The following is an 11,637-nucleotide window of genomic DNA, read 5'->3' as shown; positions in this document are numbered from 1 at the left end:
TCTCTTACCAATTCAAAATAATACAACTGTTAGCATAATCTTCTCTTACAAACGTGTATTTGGTTGTTGACTGTATTTTATTGTTCCTCATTATACGCTTGATATTTTCAATTGTACAATTATAAATCTAATGGAAAACTATAGGCTGAAGTGTGTTAGCCAAGCCAATCAATCTGTTGAATTGTTAAGTTTTTACAAAAATTATATTACTAATATTAATCATCTTCACTTTTCAGGTTGTAAACCTTATAGCCCAAAATAAAAAAACTCCTTGTTATCTAGAAAATTTTAGGATAAGTTAAGGAACTAATTTTTTTTTTCTTTTTTGTCTATTGATATATAAAGTCTAACTAATATACATTTTCATGATTTTCTCTTTGATTACTATACACGAACATAAAATTACAAGAAAATTCTTTTTCAACTATTAGAATTTTATTGCATTCATTGATTACCATGTTTTTCATTGTGCCATGTAAAATTCTTAAATGTTGTACACCTAGACATTCTTTCAATTATGTTACGAAGAATAACTAAATAATAGTCATGCACAAATTGATAGGCAAAGAATGTTGATTTTAGTTATGTTCTTACAAGATATATATATATATATATATATATATATAACCAAAACTTCATTTTGTATTTACCTTGCATGCCAATAAAGAAATTCCCACTTAGGTCCAACATCACCAAGTTTTCTAGAGTGCATAATTCTGCAACACCATTGAGGGGAAAAAAGATAAAAGATGTTGACAATTCTAATATTTTATCATTAAAATAATAATAATAATTACACATACCTTGGATCGGAAAAAATCCTCTAACATTGTTCCATCTTAGAGAAAGATTTTTAAGGGATGTAAATATATTCAATTGTTGTAGGCTAGTGTTTTTGAACTTGTTGTGATTGAGGTTCAAGGTCTCAAGCTTTTTGAATATGGACAAGCCTTTTGAATCTACAAGAAAATTATAAAAAACTATAAAATTTCAAATTTCACATTTGCATATGTAAACAATTCAAACTTTTAACCTTCATAGAACGATTGAACCTTTAGAAAAAATAATTTGTGTTCAATATAGACTATAGAAAATTATCATAATTAACTTGCTTTTGAATTTCCTCATGTTGAAAACTACATGCACTTCTAAATAGTTTATTTATATTTTTATATTATATTTCAATAAGGGAGCTACAAGATTCTTAATCACATAGGTACAAGAAATAGAGAAAATGTTGATTATCTTATAACCAATATTGATATTTTATTACAAGATTTTCACCTCCTATCATCCACTATTCTTCTCTACATATCTATTATTAAGGAAGTCTTATTCATATTCTTAATCATTTATTAGTTTCTTACAAACCAGAACCTGCCATTGTATGTATGTAGGAAGATATTTTCTTTTACCTTTAAAAAGTAATTGCAAAGGTTCAGTAATGCAAACTCTCTATGACTTTCATTATCTCTTGATATGAGAAACATTCTTAATTTAACAATTAATTTGTAATTTGGATACACTTCTATTTTTTTGAACAAAAACTTTTATACAAAATATAGGAATTATTATACTAAAAATACAAATTCTAAAAAATACTTCTCGGAATTTTTAAAATTTGAAGAATTTTTTTGTTTAAGTCTTTACTTTTTATACATATAAGATTTCTTATATTTTATTAAAGAGTTTTTTTTTCAAAATAAAAAAATAGAAGAAAAGAAGTGTATTCAAACCATATCTAAACTATCACTTGTTAGTTTAACAAAAACTGATACCTAATTTCTTTTGCATTATCACTAAGGAAAAGCTTTCTTCTCATGTAAGTACTGTAGTTCAAAGTGGTAACATAAATTTAGCTATACAAGTAGAAAGCACTAGTAGATGTGTTCAAGTTGCAGATCATTAATCATTACAATAGCACCCAAGCTACGAAACTAAATTACATAGTTTTTTTTAATCTCCATATGAATTATTTCTAACCCAACTAGTCTTAATCATAATATAAATGGTTAATTAGCTTTCTAGCAACCTTTTCCATAATTCCAAAAGTATGAGTTTTGCCCTGTTAGCTCTATGAAATATAATTCATTCCCCCGATGCATATAGAAGTGATGCAAAATGGGTTTTTGTTGCCAATTTCTAACAATTAATAATAGTAGCAATCAAATAAAATCAAAAGCAATCACTTCAAATCATCAAGTATTTTCATTAGAATAGTTTATTTTTCTTTCTAGTGAATCAGATAAAAGACTTCTATAACTATTTTTAAATATTTATGAAACTACAGCAATATCATGTATGAAAGTATTCATTGATAATCAAGTTAATTGATTTATAGAAAAAAAATTCAATTACTTATAAAAATATTAGTTATATCAAATATGTTGCACATGCTTGATGCATCTAATTGGAACCTGAAAGTTGAAATGATGACCAATACTACTTTACATCAAATTTTATGACATTACAAAAGAAAAATAACTAATGAGAAGAATTTGTTGGTTAATTTGATAATTAAGAGTAATATAATGTTACAAATAAAATGGTCCATAGAGATTGAAGGAGCTTTCATGATATTTGTAAATTTAAACATGAAAATTCGTGATTTGTGCCTTTTTAATATGAATCCTAACTAAATATGGAAAATTATATTTTGAACTTAAAATTTTGTATACATTTATAATAGGTTTAATTGACCAAAGTTTGTCCATGCCAGTAGGTTGTGGTTGTGGATGGATGGAAATGCACAGATGCTCATAAGTTGGGCTTTACTCAATCCAGTGTCAAACCAATTGGACTACATCTTAAAATAATAAGGCATGGGCCCTACCTAAGGCCGGGTTATTTAGACTCCAACAAACATATGGGTTTTTATTAGTTGGGTCTAACGTTTAGTCTTAGGTCAACCCAATTACATTTAATAGGGATTGGTCCTTATTAGGGTTAAAATTTATGATATTTCATTAATCGAACACTATCAATCAGAAATAGTGGAAACCAAGATAGAAACAACCACTAGAATCCCACTAACTGGATTAAGTATTACATGATTGTATAAATAATAAAGGTGTGTGTATATGTTAGGGTAATGTGTTTTCAGTCAATAGGCTATTTAAGAAGGTATTTCCTTTCTCAATTTCAGCAAGAATATTTTCTTTCACCTTGAAAAGTCATTGCAAAGCTTGAATAACACAAACTTCTCTACAATTTCCATTATTATTTAATAGAAATGAGTTTAAATAATTTAAAATAAGTGAAATAAGTTTAAAGTAGCATATAAAAATAATTTATTAAATTAAATTTATTTTTATTTTACTTCACTTTTTCTTTCCTTCTAATTTTCTTTTCTATTTTGTGTTCCTCATATTTTCTGCAAACCAAACATAACTTAAGGGTTCATGAAAAGTATTAAGAAAAGAAAAAAACTTAAAGAAAATGATTTGATTATGTTTGGTTGTATTGTAAAAACTATAAAATATAATAAAAAATAATTAGAAACTTATGCATTTTCAAATCTTTCATCTTTACATTGAAGAATTAAAATAAGTGAAACAAGTTTAAAGTAACATATAAAAATAATGTATTTACTTTAATCAATTTTATATTTTTCCTCACTTTTTTTTCTTTTCTTTTACTTTTCCTCTCTACTTTTTTCTCCTTTCATTTTCCCTCAATTTTTTTGGGAACCAAACATAGCATAAAGGTATCACATACCTTTCATTTTCCCTCTGTGTGTGTGTGTGTGTGTTGTAAGACAATTTTAAAATACTTATGAAACTATATTAATCTTATACATGTAAGTATTTATTGATAATCAAGTTAATTAATTCATATAAAAAAATTCAATTACTTATGAAAATATTAGTTATATTAAACATCTTATGCATGCTTGATGCGTTTTAATTAAAACTTATAAATTGAAAGGATGATTTAGACTACTTTATATCAAATTTAATGATATTACAAAGAAAAGTAACTAATGAGAAGAAATTGTTTGTTAATCTTACCTTTAATTTAATAACAAAATATCATAAGTTTTTTTAGCAAGTTAATGAAGTACCTTGCAATAGTTGAAAGCTTTCCAAATGATTATAGCTTAGATCCAACACTTCCAAATTTCTCAAACTAGCTAATTCTGCAACAAACATGAATCAAAAGAGAGATTAACTAAGGAATATTAAAAGTTAGAAATATATTTTACTTAATTTCAAAGAAACAATGTGGACATATAACATGCCTCGAATGGAAAAATATCCATTCAGTCCCATGCTGCAAATAGCCAATGTCTTGAGTGATGTTATTGTGCCCAAAGATTTTAAGGCACTTTTGTCAAACTCATTACCACTTATGTCCAAGATCTCCAATTTCTTTAAACTTGATAACCCTTTAAATCCTGTAAAATAGAGTAATATAACTTTAATTAGAAGCATGAATTACAAGTTGAGATCTTCATATTTAAATATGTAAGCTTACATGTCTTTAATTTAAGAATATGCATCCAAATTTCTAATTCAATTTGGTGATTTTCATGTTTAAATGTTAGAAATAAAAAAGTCCATAGAGCTTCAAAGAGCTTTTGTGATCTTTGTGAATTTTAAACATGAAATTTTCATGTTTTGTGCCCCTATAATTTGAATCCTAACTAAATAAAGGAAATTATTTTTTGAATTAAAGTTTTTATATTCATTTTAACATTGTATGGAGAATCCATCTAATAGGTTTAATTGATTAAATTTTGTCCCTGAAAATGTCATATTAATAGGTTGTGGATGGGTGGAATTTGGAAATGCATAGATGGTCATGGGTTGGGATTTACTCTGTTCATTATTAAACCAACCCGACATCAGCTTAAAACAATAAGGTTTGCACCTTACCCGAGGCTAGGTTTTTTTTTTTTTTTTTTTATAAATTTGAAATTTTGAAAATGGTGATTCCTCATTTGAAAGCAATAGTCAAATTTTGTGATCACTTTTCTTTAACCAATCTTTATCAATTTGGAATATAGAAATCAAGCTTTTTAGGAATAGAAGATAAGTAAAGACAATTCAGCAAAAATGATAAGGATATGGGAGACTAAGTGTTCCTGTTAATTAATAATTGTGAAATTGCTCACTCTTAGTTGAATCCCACTTATTGGGTTGAGTGTGAAATGATGGCATAAATAACAAGTATGCTTATATATATAAGGCTAATGTAATCTATAGTTTTCTAAAATAATAATTTTTTTATTGTTCTATTTAAATGTTAAGTTACATTATAAATTTTAATAATTAGTAATTGTTCTTATATTAAATTCAATAGTTACTAGTGACCATTTTGTCTCCACCTAAACACTTTTAAGAACATATGCTAGTAGTTCCTTTAGAATGTTTGGAGTATAAGTGAAAAGAAATTTTAAAGGTGAGAGGTAACATACCTTCATTCTCAATAAACCCATCAAATGAGTTTGCAGACAAGTTTAGATGGTGAAGTTCTTCAAAAGGAAGGAATAGGGAGACATTTAGTAACCAGAATTTGGCATTTTCATAATAGTACCAATCGTCTTCCAACAAATTTTGTTGTTGCCTTATATCATTGAGGAAAAGCTTCTTAACTCGACCTGTGGTGGGATTGCAAATAACCCGCTCCCAATTACAACATTCACTAGTGTTGTTATCTATCCATGAAGGGAGGAGAAAATCTACATGCGCATCATTCAATTTAAGAAAAGCCTTGAATTCAAGCAAACCCATCTTCTCTTCTTCGATGCAACCTTTGCATCCACATATTTGAACCAAGAGTAATATAAAAACCCACATCAAATATTTAGATGACAAACTCTCCATTGAAAGTTCAAACATGAAGTACAAAAGAAAGACAGTATTAAGTTGCTCTTCATATGCAAATAGATGAAGAGTATTTAATATAGTTGGTCCATCGTTCTTACCTACAAATTATCTTGACTAATAGTTTGACAGGGCCCACCATGCATGCTAAAGTCTATATTAATTCTATTCAAAAGGCTATTTATGAGGAAAAAATTGTGATAGATACAAATTATAGGGAAGACTGGTCTCACTTTAATATGTGCCACATGTTTAAAAGATGAAGTCTTTCAAACTAAAATTTCCTTGTGAGAGATTTAATGAAGTCATGATGTACATGTTAGTATCAAATCTAAGAGTCTTCATTTACCAATTTAACAATGGTAAAGTTCACCTAACTTTATATTCAACTAACTTCAATGGTAAACCTTTTAAGAAAATGATCAACTTCCAATACCACAACTACAAATATACTAGTTATAAATATTTGTAAAAGGGCTAATTTTAGTCCACACTCCCTAAGATTTAGTACAAATACATTAAATCATCATTGGTTTTAAATTTCATTAGTTGGAACTTCCATGAACGTATTCCATATATATAAATTGTTTTTAGAGAATTGTTGAACATGTATAGCTAAAATATTTTTACCTACAGTTCTTCTAAAAAATAAAATTTAAAAACAAACTACATCTATAAGAGTGCTACAAATTGGAAACCATTGGTGGTTAAGTATATTTACCGAGTGAAATTAACTTATTTGTAAAATGGTTGGTAATATGAAATACCAATGAATAGGGAATTGTAGGACCACTAGACATAAAGAATTTGAAAGTTCTTTGAATAAAAAAAACAAAACTATCCTATCAAAAAAGACATGATGATTTTTTCAATCAATTAATATATTGTACAGTTGTCGCAATGGAGAATGCTAGGTAGAAATAATTGTAAATGACTTGACTTTAAGAAAATGATATAAAGCTTATGAGTAGCTAATGAGTTGTGGGACCACTTATATATATATATATATATATGTATGTATGTTTATTTTTTTTAGCAAAGTTATTCTAATACTATTTTAAAAGATTTATCAAACTGTGTCAATACCATACATGTAGGTATTCATTGATCATCAATAAATTTATATATATATATAAAGTATTTAGTTGCTTGGTAAAATATTAGTTATATCAAATATGTTGCACATGTTTGATGCATCTAATTTGAACTTGAAAATTTGTAAGATGACTTAGCCTACTTCTCTTCTTTGATGCAACCTTTGCATTCACATATCTGAACCAAGACTAGTATGAAAACCCACATCAAATTTTAAGATAAAAAACTCTCCATTGAAAGTCTAGAAATGAGTTACACAAGAAAGATACTGCTAAATTACTCTTGATATGCAAATAGATGGAGAATACTTAATCTAGTTGGTACATCATTCTTGCCCATGAGTTGTTTTGACTAGTAGTTTGATAGCTAGGCCCCACCATGCATGCTAAAGTCTATATTCTATTCAAAAAGGCTATTCATTAGGAAAGAAATTGTGATAGATACAAATTATAGGGAAGACTTGGTCTCACTTTAATATGTGCCACATGATTAAAGGATAAAATCTTTCAAACTAAAATTTTCTTGTGAGTTCAATGAAGTCATGATGTTGATGTTAATATCAAATATAAGAGTCTTCATTTACCAATTTAACGGTGGCAAAATTAAACTAACTTAATTCAATTGTTTAATTTGTTGATTTTATTTCTATTTCTTTTACAAAATAAAAATATTGAAGTGAAAAATAAACAATAAAATTTTTTTAATGGATGTAAAAATTTATTTAAATAGAAAAAATTAATTAATTAATTTCATATCAAATACTCTCTTGATTTTGAATGTCTTTTTTAAGTATGTTAACTTCTTTTAATATTAAAAGATCTTACAAATATCAATTATTAATTCAAATAAAATACCAAATTAAATAAAAAAATTAAATTTTTTTCAATTGCATATATTTATAATTTTCTTTCACAAATAAGTTCTTATTTATTGAAATGATAATTTAGTAAAAAATAAAACTCCATTAATAATTTTGCATCTATAATAATATATTTTACAAAATTTTGTCATATAATAAATATATTATTTATATTTTGTAGTAAACCAAAAAAATTTCACCTAATATTGTCACCTAGCTACAACTTCATACAATATGAAGAAACTATACTTTCAAGCGAAGAGTATATATATTAAATTAATGATATTTTTTTTAGGTGAAACAAAAAGTTCAAAACTGTGGCGATATTTCCAATATCTTAGAGGCCTTTAAGAAAATGATCAACTTCCAACACCATAACTACAAATATACTAGCTACAAATATTTGTAAAAGGGCTAGTTTTAGTACACCTCCCCTAAGATTTAGTGCAAATACATTAAATCGTCATTGGTTTTAAATTTCATTAGTTGGAACTTCCATGAATGTATTCCATCTATATAAATTGTTTTTAGAGAATTATTGAACACATATTCCTAAAACATTTTTACCTACAATTCTTCTAAAAAAAATAAAATTTAAAAACAAATTACATCTATAAGTGTGTTAATCAATTAAATTTGAAACCATTGGTAGTTAAGTATATTTACCGGGTGAAATAAACTTATTTGTAAAATGATTGGTAATATGAAATACCAATGAATAGGGAATTGTAGGACCACTAGACATAAAGGATTTGAAAGTTTCAATAATAAAAGCAAATTCTATGAATAATAATAATAAAAAAAACTATCTTATAAAAAAAGACATGAAGATTTTTCCAACCAATCAATATCCTATACAGTTGTCGTAATGGAGAAGGCCAGATAGAAATAATTACAAAATGACTTGACTTTGAGAAAGTGATATAAAGCTTATGAGTAGCTAATGAGTTGTGGGACCATGCACACACACACACACAGAATATATATATATATATTCTTTTTTAATTTTTAATTTTATTTAATTTTATATATATAGATGTATTTTATTTTTATTTTTACTTTTTTTAACAAAGTTATTCTAATAATATTTTAAAAGATTTATCAAGTTGTGTCAATACCATACATGTAGTTATTCATTAATAATCAAGTAAATTTATAAAATAAAAAAAATTGTATTTAATTACTTAAGAAAATATTAGTTATATCAAATATGTTGCATATGTTTGGTGCATCTAATTTGAACTTGAAAATTTGTAAGATGATTTAGCCTACTTCTCTTCTTTGATGCAACCTTTGCATCCACATGTCTAAACCAAAACTAGTATGAAAACCCAAGTCAAAATTTTAGATGAAGAACTCTCCATTGAAAGTCTAGATATGAGGTACAAAAGAAAGACACTACTAAATTACTCTTGATATGCAAATAGATGAAGAGCATTTAAATGTAGTTGGTACATCGTTGTTGCCCATGAGTTGTCTTGACTAGTAGTTTGATCGGCCCCACCATGCATGTTGAAGTCTATATTATATTCAAAAAAGGCTATTTATGAGGAAATAAACTATGATAGGTACAAATTATAGAGAAGACTTAGTTTTACTTTAATATGTGCCACACGTTTAATGAATGAAGTCTTTCAAACTAAAATTTTCTTGTAAGATTCATTGAAGTCATGATGTTCATATTAATATCAAATCTAAGAGTCTTTATTTACCCATTTAACAATGCAAAAAGTAAACTAACTTAATTCAATTGTTTAATTTGTTGATTTTATTTCCATTTATTTTTCTGTTTTTTTTTTTTTTTTTTTTTAATATCATTAAAAGTCCTAGATCAAAATCACAAGGATAAAGTAACTTTTTTTATATTTTCTTTTAATGCTCTTAAATTAATAACTAGAATGTGCTAAGTGACTTTTAAGTTTCAAACTGATGATAAAATGATAAGGTTTTCATGGTGCATTCTACGACACAAGAGAGGTATCATACCATTGTCTTATATAGAGTAGCATATGAGAAAGCTTATATTGATTTTTGAAATCTAGTCATTGAATTTGATCTTTAAACATTATGTAGTCTAGATGAATGGAGCTAAGGTACCTCTATGGTACCTTCTTGGATGACTTTGCTTGTCATCATGTCTCTCAAGATGTTAATGGAAAGTTCGTATATCTATTGTTACATAAAGTCTAGTCCATCGTACCCAAAACTCCAAGAGAACTATTGTTTCAAAAATATTATCTTTTTATATTATTGTTACCTAAATTACAATTTTAGAAGTATTTCTACTTTAATTGGTCTATTTTAAGTATATAGCACTTGCTAATAGTCCTATAGTGTAAACTTTAATTTTATTGCAATATTTCTTTTTTAGGAGTGTTCAAATCTTTTTTCTTTTCACATGTAGGAAAAAATCTTTTCAAATGTCTATTACAAAATAAAAATATTGAAGTGAAAAATAAACAACAAAAATTTTGTAATGGACGTGAAAATTTATTAAAATAGAGAAAATAAGGAAATTAATCCAATATCAAACACTCCCGATCTTGAATATCTTTCTTAAGTATGATAACTTTTTTTAATATTAAAAAATCTTACAAATATCAGTTATTAATCCAAATAAAATTCTAAATTAAATAAAAAAACTAAATGTTTTTCAATTTCATATAGTTTATAATTGTCTTTTTACAAATAGTTTTATATATTGAAATGACAATTTAGTAAAAAATAAAAAAATAAAACCCAATTAATAATTTTACATCTATAAAAATATATTACATAAAATTTTATCATACAATAATAAATTATTTATATTTTGTAATAAATGAAAGAAAAACTTCACCTAATATTGCCACCTAAGGGCTCATACAATATGGAGAGACTTTACTTTTAAGTCAAGAATATATATGTTAAATTAATAATATTTTTTATTAGGTGTAATAAAAAAAGTCTAAAATTATGGCAATATTTCCAATATCTTAGAGGCCTTCAAGAAAATGATCAATTTCCAACACTACAACTACAAACATATTAGCTACAAGTGCTTGTAAAAGAGTTAATTTCAATCATACCCCATAAGGTTTAATGTAAATACACTAAACAACCATTGATTTTAAATTTTATTAGTTAGGACTTCCATAGATGTATTTTGTCTATATAAACTTTTAGATAAGAAAATTTATTTTTTAGAGAATTGTTGAACACATATACCTAAGATATTTTTACCTAAATAAAAAATAAAATTTAAACACAAATTACATCTATAGGGGTGTGGCTAAGTATATCTACCCTAAGTGAAATTAACTCACTTGTAAAATGATTGGTAATATACATAAAAGATTTGAAAGTTTCAATGATAGAAGCAAATTTTTGGAATAAAAAAATAAAAATAATAAAAACAACTATCCTATCAAAAAAGACATGTAGATTCTTGCAATCAACGACTATCATATAAAAGTTGTCAAAATGGAGAAGGCTAGATAGAAATAATTTTAAATGACTTGACTTTAAGAAAATGATATAAAGTTTATAAATAACTTTATATTATTTTCTAATATAATTGAGAAAAAACAAAGTTATTCTAATATTATTTTAAAATATTTATCAAACTATGTAAATATATGTAAGTATTCATTGATAATCAAGTAAATTTATAGAAAAAGAAGTGTTTAGTTACTTAAGAAACTATTAGTTATATCAAATATGTTGCTCATGTTTGATGCATCTAAGTTACAATTTCTAGATGCATGCTTGCTTTAATTGGCCTTTCTAAACATAAACACTCGTTAAAAGTCTGATAATGTAACTCCAATTTTACTACAAGATTTCATTTTTATAGGTGTTCAAATTTCTTTTTGT

The sequence above is a fragment of the Vitis riparia genome, chromosome 9 (assembly GCF_004353265.1).
Source record: "Vitis riparia cultivar Riparia Gloire de Montpellier isolate 1030 chromosome 9, EGFV_Vit.rip_1.0, whole genome shotgun sequence".
Classification (NCBI taxonomy): domain Eukaryota; kingdom Viridiplantae; phylum Streptophyta; class Magnoliopsida; order Vitales; family Vitaceae; genus Vitis; species Vitis riparia.
This window is presented reverse-complemented; position numbering follows the sequence as displayed.